At 42.1% G+C, this 18,886-nt stretch overlaps 1 long non-coding RNA gene across 3 annotated transcripts in view; it reads left to right on the top strand.

Annotated features, from left to right (window-relative positions):
* The first annotated feature begins 2,633 nt into the window (after positions 1–2,633).
* Positions 2,634–18,886, top strand: part of LOC140738964 (uncharacterized) — a 100,837-nt gene continuing 84,584 nt past the window's right edge. For all 3 annotated transcript variants that reach the window (XR_012101496.1, XR_012101494.1, XR_012101495.1), the window contains exon 1: positions 2,634–3,214. This is a non-coding gene — a long non-coding RNA (uncharacterized lncRNA). The remainder of the gene's footprint in view (positions 3,215–18,886) is intronic.

The following is an 18,886-nucleotide window of genomic DNA, read 5'->3' on the forward strand; positions in this document are numbered from 1 at the left end:
GATTGATGGCATCTGTCTCTCTCAAAGGACAATGGAGAAATTGTGCGCTGTGGGTCCAGCCTGTGCAGAAGGTTTGGAGATCGTGGGATGTCAAGTCATCAAGATCCCCTTCTCTACCTCACCAGTGTAGTCCAAAAGAAAGCTTATGAAGCAATACATTTGGCACCAGCTCGGCTGCAGGAGCTTCCGGAAGGATATTTGGTGACGTCCAGCCACCTCAGGGGCTCCTCTCCAGATCTTCCATCTGGGGTTACTCCTGTAGCTGTTGTCTCTCCCAAGGCTGCCCACAAAGCAGTGGGGCTATTTGCCCATAGCAGGGGATTTGGTTCATGAGCACCAGGTTGCATTCATTCGCGGAAGAGCCTGCATGCTACGTGTGCAAGGGCCAGACCACCCCAAGCCCACTGTCCTCTGAGTCTGAAAGGAGTTCTGTTTCCATGTGTCACCAGCAAGAAGGCACTACATGAGGCTTGATGTTGGTGAGGCAGGGACAGACTTATGCATTCAGCTCTCCTTTTCACAAGACAGCTAGCCAGCAGTAGAAGATGAAAGCAAGAACGATGAGCACTACCCACTACACTACCGCACTAGGTGCATCACAACAACCATTTAACACACATAATACACTTAGTGGCAACTTTTTTAGTCTTAGGAGGTACCAATGTTCATGATCTTCTGCTGCTGTAGCCCATATACTTCAAAGCTCAATGAGCTGTGCATTCAGCGATGCTCTTCTGCAAACCACCGTCAAAGTTATTTCAGTTATTGTCAGCTTCATGTCAACTTGAATGAGTTTGGCTATTTTCCTGACCTATCTTATTAACAGGGCATTTTCAATAAGAGAATTTCCATTCACTGGACTTTTTTTTGTTTTTGGACCATTCTCTGTAAACATTAGGGACTGTTGTGCATAAAAATTCCAGGATATCAGCAGTTTCGAAGATACTCAAACCATCCCATCTGGCACCAAGAATCATTCCACGTTCAAGTCACTTAGAACACATTCCTTCCCCATTCCCATGTTTGGTTAGAACAACAACTGAACCTTCTGACCATGTCTGCATGTTTTATGTGTTGAGTTGCTGCCACATGATTGGCTGATTAGATATTTGCATTAATGAGCAGGTGTAATAAAGTGGCCACAGAGTGTAGATTCTAGCATTTCAGGTTAATAGCTCTATAGTGCTCTAATGTCTCCAATTGCTCTTTTTAAAATAGCGCAATACATTTGCCACAAACAAATCTGTGAGGACAGTTACAGAATCTAAGGAATTTTGGAAGATTGCTGTCAGTGTATCCATAATGTTGATAAGCATCTCCATCAAAATCCCAGGATACGTCATCGCCCTAGTGATTTATTGCCTTCTGTGTCTTTAATTTTAATACTAGCTATTTTAATAATATTAATTTCTTTGTGCTCCTCAGTTACTCAAGACCAATAGTCTCCAATATTTATTAGAAGTTTGTTTATTTAATTGTCCTGCTATTTCCTTAATTGTCAGTGTAATTTATCCTTTTGTAGGGGGGTCATATTATGTTCAACAAGTATTTCCATTTTTATATCTCTTTAGAAGCTCCTGGAGCCTGCTTCATGCTTTCTGCCAGCCTATATTTTAACTTTTACTTTACATTTCAATGCCTTGTTACGAATTTGCTGGTTCTCATTATTTTTATTTTCTAATTCTCATGTTTAGTACTTTTTTGGCAATATTATAAGACTTTTCCTGTGATTGAATACTGCATTTTCCTCCTTTGAAAGCTGTGGTAACATGATTTTCTTTCTTTCTTCTTTAATAAAAGAATATGTATTAAATTCTTTGATGTTACCTTTTACTTATTGTCTTCCATATCAGTATAGCCTCTTAGTCTATCATAATCCTCTCATGTCTCATACCTTCCCAAGATACCAGTTTTTTTAAATCTATCATGTATACATTGAAAAATAGAATGAAATGCATTGTTTGAGCTTAGAACCAACACTCCCATCATTGTGCTGGGGGCATTCTGCAAATGTCACCACGCATTCCAGCATAAGCATACCCAGAATGCTTACAGAAAAACACGAAACAAAAGCAAAACAAGCTATGATCCTCACTCCCACATGCATGTACGCAGTCTTCTAACACCAAGGCAGTCACCTTCTTTGGTCTCCAGCCTCCAGCAGACTCAAATTTGGACTAAGAGACACAGACGTTGGGCCATCAACTACCGAAGAGGATGCACTGAGGCAGGCAGACTCACAGCACCGATCAATGGGCTTCGACTTCCAGACTTCCGATTTGACCCGTGGGCGTCAACCACAGGACCTACCGATCACACGACACCAGGCCTCGAACTCTGGACTTGTCGATGACAGTATCCTGAACACTAAGCCTCAAACTCTGATCTCATCGATATCAGGGGATTACCACACTTTGTTTTCCTGCCCACATGGAATTCTGACTCTGGAACCCCACACCCCAGCTACTCACTGACTCTGGTGTCAGGGGTGAGGCTCATCCAAACATGCTTTATCCAGATTAATGACTCTGGTTTCTGGTTGAACTAATTCACTTCCAATCAACACATAAAATACTGATCATGGTCACTATTCTATAAAAGCCACCAGCAAATCATCAATTACTCCTGTTATGACCCCAGCCCCCTCCTTTGTGAGATTCGCAAGAGCCCTAGTCAAGGGGGGGTCAAATGACCCAAGAGAGAGAGGGAGACGTGCTGAAGACCACGTTCCCCAGGGAAGCAGAATAAAGCGACTCTTTGACTATTGTCTCATGAAAACCACGTGTAAAGCCCTCGGGCAAAGTGGGCTGGTCGCTCAACAAGACAAAAGCCTCGGACATAGCCATTGTCTTGGGAGACACCTTTGTGGGATAAGGAATTGGCCTACGTGCAAAATCTCAGGGTAATGTGAGATGGGTGATGGGGGAAGGATTGCCTCGCCCCCCTACCCTGATGGACATCTACAACCCTGCCAGTCCAGATAAAAGGTGGGCTGCCGAGGCGGGGCGCCAGACGCACCAGAAGATACGCGAGAATTCCTGCGACTGCGTTTAGAGAGCGACAGCCGGTGGTGGGGTTCGTGTGCGTCCTTCCCTTGCCTGGGATTGGCGACCTCACCACGGAAGAACGGCCTAGCTACAGGGGAAGCCACAGATGAGAGTCCATTCTCCAACGAGACTTCCGACTACCTCCTACAGGTTGGAAAACCTGTCGGGTAAATGTTTCATTCTCTCTCTCTTTCTAACAAAAGTGCACCAACGCGACACCACGACAACGGCAGCGGGTGGAACTGCAGTGACCGCAAAAAGACTTTTAAATATCCAGTAAACAATATATATCTACATTACCCCAGACAACTGTAGAGCTTATTTCTGTTTGATTATTACTATACCTGTGCTTTAGATTGAGTTGTGACGACGTATATGATCTGAATGTTTTGTATTAACCATACGTTTGTGCCCCTTTATAAATAAAAACGTTTGAAAATAGTAGCATCAGGCTTCGGTGGATCCATCTATCTTTGCTGGAAAATTACCCGGTTACTGGGGAACGTAACACTCCTTACTCATTTCATTCACAATATTTATTGCTGTCTTTCCTTGAAAAGATTATTTCTGCCTCAGATCTCCATGTTGCCTCTTGATTTCTTGATGTTCTAAGTTAATATGCTTCTTCTCCACTCCCATAATCTCATTTTGTTTTTAGAATCAAGGCTACTTTTTCCTTCATTTTGTCTTTCTGTTCTGAACAGTAAGCAGCCTGGAATATTTAAGTCCTAATTTTGGTCATGGTGCAAAAAAGCTCCCGGAAGAAGAATTGGAACTTGTCCATTTATTTCTGTTTGTACCATTAATTTATCAATTTTATTATAAATTTTATATAAATTAAGGTAATGAAATTTTAGTTTTCTATGTTTCAGAATCAGAATCAGAATCAGGTTTATTATCATTGGCATGTGTCGTGAAATTTGTTAACTTAGCAACAGCAGTTCAATGTGATACATAATATAGAAGGAAAATAATAATAATAAATAAATAAGCAAGTCAATTACAGTATACGTATATTGAATAGATAAAAATTGTGCAAAAAAAAAAGAAAGAATATATATTAAAAAGTGAGGTAGTGTTCAAGGGTTCAATGTCCATTTAGGAATCAGTTAGCAGAGGGGAAGAGGCTGTTCCTGAATCACTGAGTGTGTGCCTTCAGGCTTCTGTACCTCCTACCTGATGGTAACAGTGAGAAAAGGGCATGCCCTGGGAGCTGGTTGCTTTGAAAGAGTAGCTTATGTTTCTATGTACTGTGCCATCCTGATGGACTCTGGTCATAATTACCCGTTGTTGCCATTGCTTTGCCCATTCTTTTTAACTTTTGGAATTTTCCTTCACCCAGAGATTATCTACTTTCTCATCCCCGAACTATTAGCTTAAGGTGTTATCAACATAGTCTTAGTTATTGATTCAGAAAGACATTGGTCCCAATTCAATTATGGTACTACCCCTCTTAATGGAATAGCTCCCAGTTTCCCAAGTACTAGCCCCATGAATTTATCTCAAAGCAGTTTACATACAATGAAAAAGTAGCCTGTGTGCGTAGGAATAAAGACAGCAGAGTGTATGAGCAGATTGACCACATCATTGATGCATAAGTAGCATTCATGCTGGAGGAATAAAAAAGAAACGAAGCTATGGGAGGGAACAGTTAGATACCATTTTCTGCAACTGGGAACATGGAATATTTAAGGTGTGTTCTCTGCTGGTATCATAGTTAAGGATATCTCCTTGTGCTGGATAGAAACCTTTTAGAGGGAAACATGAAAATATCCAGTTCTTATGATTCACTTGGAATTGATGACAGGGGTTGGTGAAGCAATAAATTCTGCTAAAGGAAAATGCCCGACACTGGCCCCCTAGGCCTGAGCCGACGTAGTAGTAAAATGAACACTAGGGTCCTGCGCACATAGAGTCTTTGTTCTACTTTTAGATCCTCAGTCTAACATCAGGGTCCATCTCCACACCTTCAGGAGAATTCATCAGCAACTGGATTTCCAGCTAATTGTGTTCATTTGCTGACCTTCAAGGAGGGGACTCCAAAAATTAAGAAATGATGTGAAAAAGTACATTCTGATTTTTAAAAAATTTTTAGTTTATAAGGAAGTTACTACTGTAACTTAATCAATCTAGAAAATAGTTCCATATATTGTTTTAAATCCATTTCCAATTATTTAAAATTGAGTCATCGAAGTTCAAATTTCAAAGTCAATTGATTATCAAAGTATGTAGAGTATATTTTGCTATGTACTACCTTGAGATTCATTTTCTTGCAGTCATTCACAACAGAACAAGGAAATACAATAAATCAATGAAAAACCACACACAAAGTCTAAAAACAACCAATGGGCAAAAGAAGACAAAATGCACAAATTAAAAAAATAAATAAGTAAGCACAAAATATTGAGAACATGAGTTGTAGACTCCTTGAAAGTTGTGAAACCTGTGTTGATCTGAGTATAGTTATCCGCACTGGTTCAGGAGACTGATGGTTGAGGGGTAATAACTGCTCCTGAAAATAGTGGTGCGGAACCTAAGGATCCTGTACCTCCTTCCTGATGGCAGCAGCATGAAGAGAGCCCAGCCTGCATGATGGGGTGCTTGATAAAGGATGCTGCATTCTGTGGCAGTGCTCTTTGTAGATGTGCTTAATGGTAGAGAGAGCTTTGTCGGTGATGGATTGGGCAGTATCCACCACTGGTCTTTCTGGTCATGGCCATCGGTGCTTTCATACCAGGTCTTGATGCAAGCAGACAGCATACTCCTCCACTGTGCATCCGTAGAAGTTGGTCAAAGTTTTATATGACATGCTGAATCTACGAAGACGATTAAGAAAGTAGAGTCACTGTTGTGTCTTCCTTGTGATGGTATTTACGTGCTGGTCCCAGGACAAATCCTCTGATATGATAACACCAAGGAATTTAAAATTACTGATCCTATCCAGCTCCAGTCCCCTAATGATGTCTGGCTCATGGACCTCAGGTTTTGTCCTTTGTAGTCAATAATCAGCCCTCTGGTTTTGCTGACTTTGAGTGTGAGGTTGTTGTTGTGGCACCATTCAATCAAGTTTTCAATCTCCCTCCTATACACCGATTTGTCACCTTTGACTTGGTCAATGACAGTGGTGTTGTCAGCAAACTTAAATATGGCATTAGAGCTGATGCATGCTAATTTAAATCACATTCTTTTAGATAACTCCTTCCAGCTACTTTAGTCATGCTTACATATTTCATGGACTTGGTAAAGCCAATTAAAAATAACATACCCTTGTAATGCTCACAATACTTTCTGTTTCCATCATTGTTGCATGTCCTAACAATTATCTACAATAAAATGTCTTTTAATTCTTTTGGCAATTTATTACCACTGGTTATTGGTCTTGTGGGAGAAATAATTAGTAGAAAATATATTGACTAGAACATCTTTGCCTAGTTTTAAATCCTCAGGCTGTTATCAGGGCTCCACACCTTTACGGCAATTTATCACCACTTTGTTGAACCACTGATATTTTTCAAAGGATTGTTTATTGCTCTGTATTTCAGCATCAGCAGCCTCTTGTGTGTCCATCAACATTAACTTCAAACACTTTGCAAGTTAAATTCATTTGTTTTGACCTTCTTTTCTCTAATTGAAATAGAAATTCCTGTAAGTATGTTCTCATATTTTAGAGGACCAGGTTCCAGAGCATTCAATATGTAAGCAGAAGAAAATGTCCAGGTGTACTCCATACCTGCTGCTTATATATTGAATGCTCTGGATCTTTGGCAAATTGGTGTTCCAGTCTCATCCTTAATGCCACCCAGCTGCTCTCTCTTCAATCTACTCGACACCATTGTAATTTAAAACTGTTGATCTCCACCTTCAGTATGTTCAATGATTCCCCTTTCATAGCTTTCTAGGGTAGAGAATTAACAAATATTCATAAACTTTTGAAAAGAAAAAATTCCTCTTCACCTCCATCTTAAATGAGCCATCTTTTATTCCAAACCATCTGGATCACCCCAGGAATCAAGTCTCAATGCACCTTAAAATTTCATTTGTTTCAATAAGCTCACCTGTCGTTCTTCTATGCCCCACTAAGTATAGACCAATGAATTTTATTAGTCTTCCTCATTCCTTTCTGTACTTGCACTGTTTTCAGATTCCTATGTACCACAACATGTTGTAATACAGATTATTTTTTTCCATAATTTGAGGAGCAAATTTGAAATACAATTTTTGAAAGTTGCCTTATGTGTGACCCTGAAAAGATTAAGGCAACGTTATACTTTAAATAAGTTTGTCAAAATTTCATAATATTTGATTTGCTCTACTGACAACAGCTTTACATTTCCAAGAGTCATACAGCATAGAACATAAAGCAGAGCAACACAGTACAGGCCCTTCACCCCATGTCATTGCGCTGACCCTTTAACCTACTCTAAGTTCAATCTAACCCACCACTCCCATATTGCCCTCCATTTTCCTTGCATTCATGTGCCTATCTAAGAGTCTCTTAAGTCTCCCTTATGTATCTCCCTTATATTCTTTGCACCTACCACTCTGTGCAAAAAAAAAACTTACCTCTGATATCCCCCCCTACACTTTCCTCCAACCACCTTAAAGTTACGTACCCTGATAATAGCCATTTCTGTCTTCGTCAAAAGTCTCTAGCTGCTCCCTCTATCTATACGTCTTATCATCTTGTACATATCTATCAAGTCCCCTCTCATCTTCCTTTGCTCCGAAGAGAAAAGACCTACTTCACACAATGTTTCCTCATAAGACACGCTCTCTAATCCATGCAGCATCTTGGTCACGGTTCCCTCTAAGCGGTGCGGGCACATGGCCGTGCAGTAACTGAAATGCTCCTGTGCACAGAGCCTTTGTTGCCGCAGACCTGGAATTTTCTTTTATATAATGTTAATATAATTGTGAAATATTCTGTAATTAACTGTGTTAATGAATATAATCCATAAATTTTCTAAATAATAAACATATCACAACTTTTACAAGCTCATTTTAGAGCTACAATATGTTTACGTTGTCAGTGTTACAACACTGTTACAAATTGTAACAATGAACACAGAATGGAAGTCAGTAGCTCATTGTCAATAAGCTGCCTGCCTGCTGAATGCCGATGCTGTTTTGTCAAAACATTTTACTTTTACCTTTGTGCCTGTCACATGATATCACAGTATAGTATGTCATAGTATGTGTTTTTTTTTCAATTTTCATTCTATATATTCATAGTATACATATTACAAAAACACTTAAAGTGCTATGTTGTTTTCAGGCTGCTTTAAAATTTTCTGTCAGAGCAATGGTTAGTCCCAACAGCTGAAAAAAAAAATGGAGGGAACATTGATTCTGGTAAATCTCCTCTGCACCTCTCTAAACAGTCCATATCTTTCCTATGGTTATTTCAAATTATATATATATTTTAACTTCTTTATACTTGTTAACAAGTCTTCATGTTCCTGTTATCGCACATTTTAACAAATTGTAGTGGTGTGCTACACACAGTGCTGAAATAATGGCAGGCAGTCGGTGGGCTGCAGTTGCAAAGGAGGTTTATTCAAACTTTGCGGCCTCGCTTTAAGGCCTTCCTGATCCTGCCCTCCCCGGGTGGGAATGCGTATTCACAGCCCTGTCCCGCACGCGGGCTTTTCCCCTTGCTGGTGAAGCAGGCTTGGCGCCCTTTTTGGGACCGTCTTCAATGCCAGCGCGCGCCGATTTGTGAGCCGGTTCGAGTGCGCTGGGAAGTGGGTCGCCACATAACCCCCCTCCAGAACCGGCGATACACCCCCCAATGTCCACAGTCTGGGTCGGACTCTGTTTGGGAGGTCTGCCTCTGCGCTGCGGTGCCTGAATCTCGACCGGCTGCACCAAGTCCACATGGGCCAGTTTGAGTCGGTCCACTGTGAAAACCTTCTCTTTCCCCCCAACGTCCAGCACGAATGTGGACCCGTTGTTTCTGATCACCGTAAACGGCCCCTCATAGGGCTGCTGTAGCGGTGCCCGATGTCCGCCCCGTCGTACAAAAACGAACTTACAGTTCTGCAGGTCTTTGGATACGCAGGTCGGGTTCTGCCCATGCTGTGAAGTGGGTATGGGGGCCAGGTTACCGAGCCTCTCATGTAGTCTGTCCAGGACTGCTGCAGGTTCTTCCTCTTGCCCCCTTGGGGCTGGTATGAACTCTCCTGGGATGACCAGGGGTGCGCCATACACCAACTCGGCCGACGAGGTGTGCAGATCCTCTTTGGGCACCGTGCGGATTCCGAGCAGGACCCAGGGAAGCTCGTCCACCCAGTTAGGCCCTTTGAGGCGGGCCATGAGAGCCGACTTCAGGTGATGGTGGAAACGCTCCACTAGTCCGTTTGACTGTGGGTGGTAGGCAGTTGTGTGGTGCAGCTGTGTCCCCAAAAGGCTGGCCATAGCTGACCACAGGCTGGAGGTGAACTGGGCACCTCTGTCGGAGGTAATGTGGGCCGGTACACCAAAGCGAGATACCCAGGTTGCAATCAGTGCCCGGGCGTAAGATTCGGAGGTGGTGTCGGTGAGCGGGATCGCCTCTGGCCATCTGGTGAACCGGTCCACGATAGTCAGGAGGTGCCGTGCTCCTCGCGACACTGGCAGGGGGCCCACGATATCCACATGAATGTGGTCAAAACGCCGGCGGGTGGGGTGGAACTGCTGCAGCAGGGCTTTGGTGTGCCGCTGCACCTTGGCTGTTTGGCAGTGCATGCACGTTTTGGCCCATTCACTGACCTGCTTGCGGAGTCCGTGCCAAACAAACCTGTTGGCTACCATCCAGATGGTTGTCCTGATGGAGGGGTGCACTAAGTTGTGAATGGAGTTCAAAACGCACTGCCGCCAGGCTGCCGGGACGACAGGGCGGGGTTGGCCAGTGGTGACGTCACAGAGTAGGGTCCTCTCACCTGGGCCTACGGGGAGGTCCTGGAGCTGCAAACCGGAGACTGCAGTTCTGTAACTAGGGATCTCCTCGTCTGCCTGCTGCGCCTCTGCCAGCACTTCATAGTCTACCCCCTGGGACAGGGCTTGGATGTTAGGTCTGGAGTGAGCATCCGCCACTACATTGTCCTTTCCCTAGACATGCCGGACGTCCGTTGTGTATTCGGAGATGTAGGACAGATGTCGCTGCTGGCGGGACGACCAGGAGTCGGATGCTTTCGTGAACGCAAAGGTAAGCAGTTTGTAGTCCGTGAACACGGTGAAGGGCCTACCTTCTAAGAAGTACCTGAAATGCCAGATTGCCAGGTATAGTGCCAACAGTTCCCGGTCGAAAGCACTGTATTTGAGCTCGGGTGGTCGTAGGTGCTTGCTGAAAAACGCCAGGGGTTGCCAACGACCCTTGATGAGTTGTTCCAGCACCCCACCGACTGCTGTGTTAGATGCGTCCACTGTGAGGGTGGTAGGGACGTCCGTTCTGGGGTGCACTAGCATTGTGGCATTTGCCAAGGCTTCTTTGGTTTTAACGAAAGCGGCGGCGGACTCCTCGTCCCAGGTAATGTCCTTGCCCTTACCCGACATCAGGGCGAACAGGGGGCGCATGATTCGGGCAGCTGAGGGGAGGAAGCGGTGGTGGAAATTCACCATACCCACGAATTCCTGCAGGCCTTTGATTGTGTTGGGTTGGGGGAAATGGCGGACTGCGTCTCCTCTACCTTGGCGGGCAGAGGGGTTGCCCCGTCTGTGCAGCATTCTTTAGGCTGAACGGCATGCGGAGGAACTCGAAAAGGCCAAACGGGGTGATAAGTGCCGGTTTGGGGATGTCGTCCAGATGTATCGGGATTTGATGGTATCCCCGGACGAGATCTACCTTGGAGAAGATCCGTGCGCCGTGCAGGTTTGCTGCAAAGTCCTGAATGTGAGGCACAGGGTAGCGGTCCGGTGTTGTAGCCTCGTTCAGCCTGCGGTAGTCGCCGTATGGTTTCCAGCCCCCTGTCGCTTTGGGCACCATGTGCAGGGGGGAGGCCCATGGGCTGTCAGACCGCTGTATGATCCCCAATTCCTCCATCCTCTTGAACTCCTCCTTCGCCAGTTGGAGCTTGTCCGGGGGAATCCTTCGAGCATGGGCGTGGAGGGGTGGTCCTTGTGTCGGGATGTGGTGCTGTACGCCATGTCTGGGCATGGCTGCCGTGAACTGTGGGGCCAGAACCGATGGGAAATCCGCCAGGACCCTGGTGAAGTCATTGTCGGACAGCGTGATGGAGTCTAGGTGTGGGGCCGGCAACTGGGCTTCACCCAGGGAGAACGTTTGAAAAGTCTTGGCGTGGACCAGTCTCTTCCTTGGCAGGTCGACCAGTAGGCTGTGAGCTTGCAAAAAATCCGCTCCCAGGAGCGGTTGGGCTACGGCGGCCAGTGTGAAGTCCCACGTGAACTGGCTGGAGCCGAACTGTAGCTGCACCGTACGGGTGCTGTAGGTCTTGACTGTGCTGCCATTCGCGGCCCTCAGGGTGGGACCCGGTTCTCTGTTGCGGGTGTCGTAACTCGTCGGAGGTAAGACGCTGATCTCGGCTCCGGTGTCGACCAAAAAGCGGTGTCCCGACTGCTTATCCCAGACATACAGGAGGCTATCCTGATGGCCAGCCGCCATAGCCATCAGCGGCTGCTGGCCCTGGTGTTTCCCAGGAACTTGCAGGGCAGGCTACAGCGGCGGGCTTCTGCGCCCCACCGCTGGTGGTAGAAGCACCATTGTTTGTTGGTCTCCTCACCCCTGCCCCTGGGGTTAGTGGGCTCTGCGGCCGGGCCTGGTCTGGTCTGCTGCTGGGAGCGTGGCCTGGTGATCTGTGCAATGGACGCCCCACTCTCCTCCTTGGCTTTTCACAGCACGTCTGCCCGGGTCGCCACCTTCCGGGGGTTGCTGAAATTCGCGTCAGACAGCAGCAGGCGATTGTCCTCGGGCAGCTGCTCCAGGAATGCCTGCTCAAACATGAGGCAGGGCTTGTGTCCTCCAGCCAGGGAGAGCATCTCATTCATCAAAGCCGACGGCGGCCTGTCTCCCAAACCATCCAGGTGCAGTAAGCGGGCTGCTCGCTCGCGCCGTGAGAGTCCGAAAATCCTTATGAGCAGGGCTTTGAATTCTGTGTATTTGCCGTCCACTGGGGGCGACTGTATGAACTCCTCAACCTGGGCGGCTGTCTCCTGGTCGAGGGAGCTCACCACGTAGTAGTAACCTGTGGCATCCGAGGTTATCTGCCGAATGTGGAATTGGGCTTCTGCTTGCTGGAACCATAGGTGAGGTCGCAGCGTCCAGAAGCTTGGCAGTTTTAACGAAACTTCATTAACAGATGCGGCGTCGTTCATCTTCGGCTCAAATATCGTTTGTGCCATCGGGGTCACCAATTGTAGTGGTGTGCTACACACAGCGCTGAAATAACGACACGCAGTCGGTGAGCTGCAGTTGCAAAAGAGGTTTATACAAACTTCGCGGCCTCACTTTAAAGCCTTCCTGTTCCCGCTCTCCCCGGGCGGGAATGCTGTAGGGGGCACCTATTCACAGTCCCGTCCCGCGCATGGGCTTTTCCCCTTGCTGGTGAAGAAGGCTTGGTGCCCTTTTTGGGACCGGCCTCAATGCCGGCGCACGCCACTTTGTGAGCCGGTTCGAGTGCGCTGGGAAGTGGGTCGCCACAATATCTGTTTTTCCTTGTCAGTGGATTTCCACTGAACATTTCTAGTCGATAAATTAGGAGAGCAGTTAACAAAGTACTGAGGTTCCTGAGCTTCGTAAACAGAGCCAAAGATCTCAAAAGCAAGAAACTGAAATTAAATCCTTGTAAATGTTGGTAAGGTCTTGACTAAAATATCACATCACCATTTGGAATGATGTGAAGACCTGATGGAGGGTGCAGAAGAGAATTATTACCTCCCTGGGAATGGATGGTTTCATCTGGAGAAGCTGTCAGACCCAGTTACCCATGCTCACCCCATAATCTTCCACATCCTATCCACTCCATGTACCTATCCTGATTACTTCCACTGGCATCTCATTCCACGTATTCACTACCTACCATGAAAAGAACTTAACTCTCAAGTCTCTTTTAAATCTCTCCCCTCTGATCTTGTATCTGAGACTTCTAGTTTGGGACTACCGGAAAATCTGGGGAAAAGACAATGATGTTATCCATATCCCTCATGATTTTATAAACTTCTATGGTTTGAGGAGGATAGATCCTGTTCTTATGATTTGTGCCCTCGAGTCCAGACATCATCCTCGTAAATTTCTTCTGTATGCTCTCCAGCTTGACAATGTTGCTGCCTCATCAGAAGAAAAAAATAACATTATAAGATATATTCCACCAATTCTTAAAGGAAAGTGTAAACATATGGAGATCAAAAATAGACCAGACTGGAAAATTATCATAATTATCCTCATCCTACACAAAGATTGTTCTCTTTATCACCTTATGCTTTCTATTGCCTGGTTGGTTTCCAGTTCATCATTCCAGCTGATTCATCGTTAATTTTAAACATTTTGACCTTCTTTGAGAATCCTTTGTATCTTGATGAAATGCTTCTTTGATTTTATGTTTTAATCTGTAGGAAAACTGGCTGTTCCTTCTGGCTTTTGTTTTTATGATTAATATTGATAAGTTTCATAAAAATGCTTTTGACCATTTTCTGCAGTTCTTGCATTAGTCTAACTGGTCTCAATCAGTTTTGAACACTAGGAATGTATTCAATACTCATTCAGTCCTCAGATAAAGTTCTTGCATTTATGTAGCTCCTAAAAACTCTCGCCAAAACCTTTCCTGTTTCCCTAAAGATTCCAGTGTGTTTCTCATGTGATTCAGGTATCCTGTAAATATTAAGGCTTTGAGCTTTTTTATAACACATGTTTTACCGACCTTCACATGTGTTATGTATTCCCCAGACAATTTGAGCACATCTGGAATATCTCCAAAGTCTTCATTTCTGAAGACTGATGTGAAGAATTCTCTAAACTGCTACTTCATTATCCCCATCATATTTCTACTCAACCTATCCCTTAAAAATATATTTGTTCCTTAATACACAGTATTTCTATTACTGAATAAAAGAAAAATAATTTTGAGTCTGCAGGTTCATAAATAATTACATTATAATTTATTCCCATACCATCTTTTAATTTTGAATTTATCATACTTGATTCACATTTTTGATAGCCTTTTGATTCCTGTTATTCACCAGACAAATTAATGTTGGTGAGTGGATAAATCTGCACGCCTTTTATCTATGCCTATTAAAATTAAACTAAATTAAACTTAACTTTTCTGATGCATTTTAAGTGTGTTATGCATACTTTCAATAATTAGGTTTTGTTCCATTTCAAAATAGCTTCTTGATCCAGCAATTTTTTATTGAAACTTATGGGAACTTAAAAATTGGAATATAAAATTGGGAACTTTATTTTTCTCTTATTATATATACAATACAATTACATAATTAATTATATACAATTACATAATTACATATAATACATATATATATAATTACATACAATATAATTACAATATAATTGTTGATATTGTTGATGTTGAAAATTGTTGATTCTAATAATTGCAATATAGTATCAACAATATCAACAATTATATTCTGTTAAATGTGGAGTCTTCACAATGGAAGATCTGTTATCTCTGAGTAATGTCACAAAATGTTAGGGACTTTCCCAAAATGGGTTCTTTGTTGTTTTTAGGACCATGCTATCTTGACAAACAAGTAGACTCACTGTCAGCTGATGTAGAAGTAATTTTGGTTAATATTAAGTGCATTGAAAGTGTGCCTTGTAGAAAAACAACTTCACCTTTTCTATCAACACTAAACATAGTCAATACTAGGACCTAACAGGCTTTGTTTCCAAGAGTTTTATGCTGAAAGATATTGATCTTGTTCAGTCAAGAAAATAAAAGTGGCAATTGTGAAAGCATTAGAAGAAACAGGTTCTGGGAAATGTTGTTTCCTAACTGTTTCTGTCATGTTCGACCACCCTAGAAGTAGTCATGCTCTGTCCTTTGAGAAACTAAAGTGTCACTTGATGTTATCAATAAATTGTCAGCCTTAGTTTCTTCAGAGAGTGCAGGGTCACTCAGCTTCCCGGTGTAAGCTCTGTTAAAATGTCTGCATTTTTTGGATAGTGCTCTCCTTTAAACATGAATATATCAAGACAACAGATGAGTACATGAGCTGCTGTGACCACTAGGTCACAGCATTGGGGGTGGGGGAGAATACCACTAGCATGGCTTTACATACAGGACAACTTGCTAAAGCAAATGGCTTTGAACTATACTGAGACTAAACTTAGTCTAAACCATGTGACTGACAAATCAAAGACACAGATCACTGTATGTTTGGTGTCTTATCTAAAGCATTTTATTCTGCTTTGAGCAGCTGAGATCTATCGACCACTGATTGTTGTGAGGACAGACAAAACTATAATCAGTCACTGGGTTGATAGACCTGCAATAATTCAGGTGTTTACATGGGCCATCACATTAAAGATCTACTATAAGTATTTGACTTTAGTGGGAAAGATGAGATTGGCTAAAATGTTGGGTCACAAAAAGTTCAAATTAAACATTATTTGAAGGGAAAGTAAAAACGCTATAATGGTGCTTTTGTTTGGAGCATTTGTTTATCTGCCAGACAATATTTCAGCACGTTGAAAGATGAAGTAATTTTGAAGTACTGCAGAGCATTGCGGCTTGAAAGTGCAATGTTTTCCTTGAGGAATTTTTCCTAGACGTAGATAGGCTTTGAAAGACACACCTAGACATGGGTCCAATACTCTCAAAAGAAGATCCAATTGTTAGTAGGACTCTGAGGTAGTTGTGCAAGCTAAGGCAGCATGAGCAATAATCCAAAGTAATGGTTGTTCTGCTCAAAATCAAAGTCACCCTTTATAATGCACATTGTTGTTCCAATGTTTAATGCTATTCAATTCCCTGCTTGAATATAGCAAATGTGTAAGTGTTCGGGGATGAGGACGTAAAGCACATTCCAAATGGATTCAGCCCAATTGTCCATCTGTGGATTTAAATCCAGCTGTGCTCTTTTATAGTTGCATTTCTACCTCACCTGATTTTTTTTTTGTTATTGCTATAAGTATCCGGGAATATTATGAAGAAGTGAATTTGCCTCCATATTTCCAATAAAATTGTCACATTAATTAATAAATGCTTAGATCTATTTAAGGCAGTGAATAAGTTAACCACAGGAAACATATCTGGTTATCCAGTCTTTTCTCATCTATCTTTTCTCATCTTTTCTCAACGATACTCTTTCCTTTAGTTAAGGTAGTTTCCATAGATGTTTCATTCACAGTTAGATGGTAATTTATTTCATTTATTACATGGAACATTAGTGTGGGCAAAGAAGTCTGTGACATCTTAGTTTGCATGACTCAAATTCACAATCTGAATAACATTATTAATTGAATTACTATCTTCTTACAAGGTAACACATTGTAGAAGATAACCGCCACTACAGGATATAATGGACATCACATTTTTAATGTTTGAGTAACTAAGCAAGTACGAACCTAAATGCAACCCCTCTATCTTACTTATGACACATAACCATACATATTTATCAAATAAAAGATACTTCTTTGGCCTATAATAGGAGATCTATGGCAAAAAACACTAAATATTGTTGAAATAAATCCATAATTCCCTTGCTTAATAACATTTTATTCTTTCTCACTTTCTCTTCCTATACTTTATCTTCTGAACACAAAATTGACTTCTTTTCTGAAGTAAGGCATCATATTAGAAAACATTTTTGACCCTCAACTGAATGATTATTCATATGTGAACCTCAGCAGAGAATGAGTCCAGGCTTTCTAACTGTGGCCCATATCTCAAGTTTGTCCTTCAAGTCTGTCCATTTTGTTTTACTATACAGCAGTTAACACCTTGAACATTTCTATCTTTGTGACTCAGAGAGAGGATTTTACCTTAAATCTTTGGGAGGCTCACTGTTCGCTCAGCTTGGGCAGTGTTCTTAATCTCACATTGTTGGTTATCTGACTGCGGGAAAGCTGAAGAGGTCCATTTATTTAGACTGATACTGCTGGTTTGTAATCCTGCTATTAGCAATGTGACATTTAATAGAGAACATTCATTCTAAAAAAAAAAGACAACATTTTGTACCATATCTCTTACTAAAAGAAATAGTAGCCTTTTAATAGAATGAACTGATGCACATTCTGGAGAAAGCTGCCTACTATCTGAAATAATGTCTGCCAGTATTGATAAAGAAAAAATCTTCCTCGTCTCTGTGATAATCATGGGACTGAATTAGTAAACTGCTATGAATTCAGGCAAGTAATTGAATATACTGGTAAACTACTTGTATTTTCATCTGCATTATGACATACAAAAATATGCAGAATTGTATTATCCATCAAATTCCAGAAACAGTTACTGATTGTTCTCTTTTTCAACCAGCGTGAGTTGCCATTTCACCTTTTAATCTCAGTACATTATTGACATCTTTTTGGCAATTCTACAAAGGCTATAAAAGCATTGTATTCAATTTCTACTTTAAATAATAAAATGTACCCTTGAGTTTTTACTTTATACAAATTTAACTGCTAATTGGTTTCTTTCTGTAGTTTTATTGTCCTTGGTCCTTGGCAGCGTTGATCCTTCATGGCTGTAAAATGGAGACAGATCTGTTCCATCTGTCTATTCATGCTGCTTTATAGCTTATTCATACCATTTCACATTAACTGCATTACTTCCCTGCAATCAACATGCTAGTTAGCATCCGATGAATTTTCAATGTTAATATTCCACTTGTAACTCCTTTAGTATGGTTAACATCATTCAGTAATACTACAGAATAAAGAGAACTTTGATAATTGTAATAAAGCCGCTTGGACTAAAAAAAATCATAATGAATAAACCTCTCCCTGTAAACTTCATGAATACGCACCGTGATAACCCTTCTTGTGATTTTGTTCAGTTTTCAGTGAAAATGGGAAGCAAATCTGGATGATTTTAACCAGTATAGCACTAGGACTAGGAGACCTGAATAGCAGACAATGGAATATTACCCATTAAAAATAATGGAATTAAGAGCTGTTATTACATTTTAGCATTGTCAATGTTATAATGAATTATGTGAACAGGAAGCAGGAAGTGTCACTTACTGGAGTGATTTTGGAAGTTTATTTTCATCAAAGGTTTTAGATAGAGAATAAAAATTGTTGGAACCCCATTGTGTGTCTTTACCAATGCTTGAATTCAGCTCCATCACCCACATTGTAAATTCTCTGTTGATAGTTTCTTGAGTCAATTGCTGTTGTAATGCTTTTATAGTTTTATTAAAAATGGTATTTTGATTTTCCTTCATCCTGTAGTTTACACCAGATTATCATAAGATCCTTGTAGAAGAATTAAAAAGAGAGGTTACTTTTCAATTACTTTATTAAATCTAATAATCTAATTTTATCTCATGAACCAGAGGCAATTAGGGAGCATAAGGTAAAAGAACCCTTAGGAGACAATGATCACAATATGGCTGAGGTCAGCTTGAAATATGCTGGAGAGAAAGTAAAGTCTAATCTAGCAATATTTCAGTGGAGTAAAGGAAATTACAGTGGTATAAGAGAGAAGTTGGCCAAAGTAAATTGAAATGTGATACTAGCAGGGATGACAGCAGAGCAGCAATGGCTTGAGTTTCTGGGGAAAATGAGGTAGGTGCAGGATAGATGTATTCCAAAAATTGAGGGAATACTCAAATGACAAAATAGTACAACCGTGGCTGACAAGGGAAGTCAAAGCGAATGTAAAAACAAAAGTGAGGGCATTCAACAAAACAAAAATTAGCGGGAAGATAAAGGATTGGAAGCT

The sequence above is a fragment of the Hemitrygon akajei genome, chromosome 14 (assembly GCF_048418815.1).
Source record: "Hemitrygon akajei chromosome 14, sHemAka1.3, whole genome shotgun sequence".
Classification (NCBI taxonomy): domain Eukaryota; kingdom Metazoa; phylum Chordata; class Chondrichthyes; order Myliobatiformes; family Dasyatidae; genus Hemitrygon; species Hemitrygon akajei.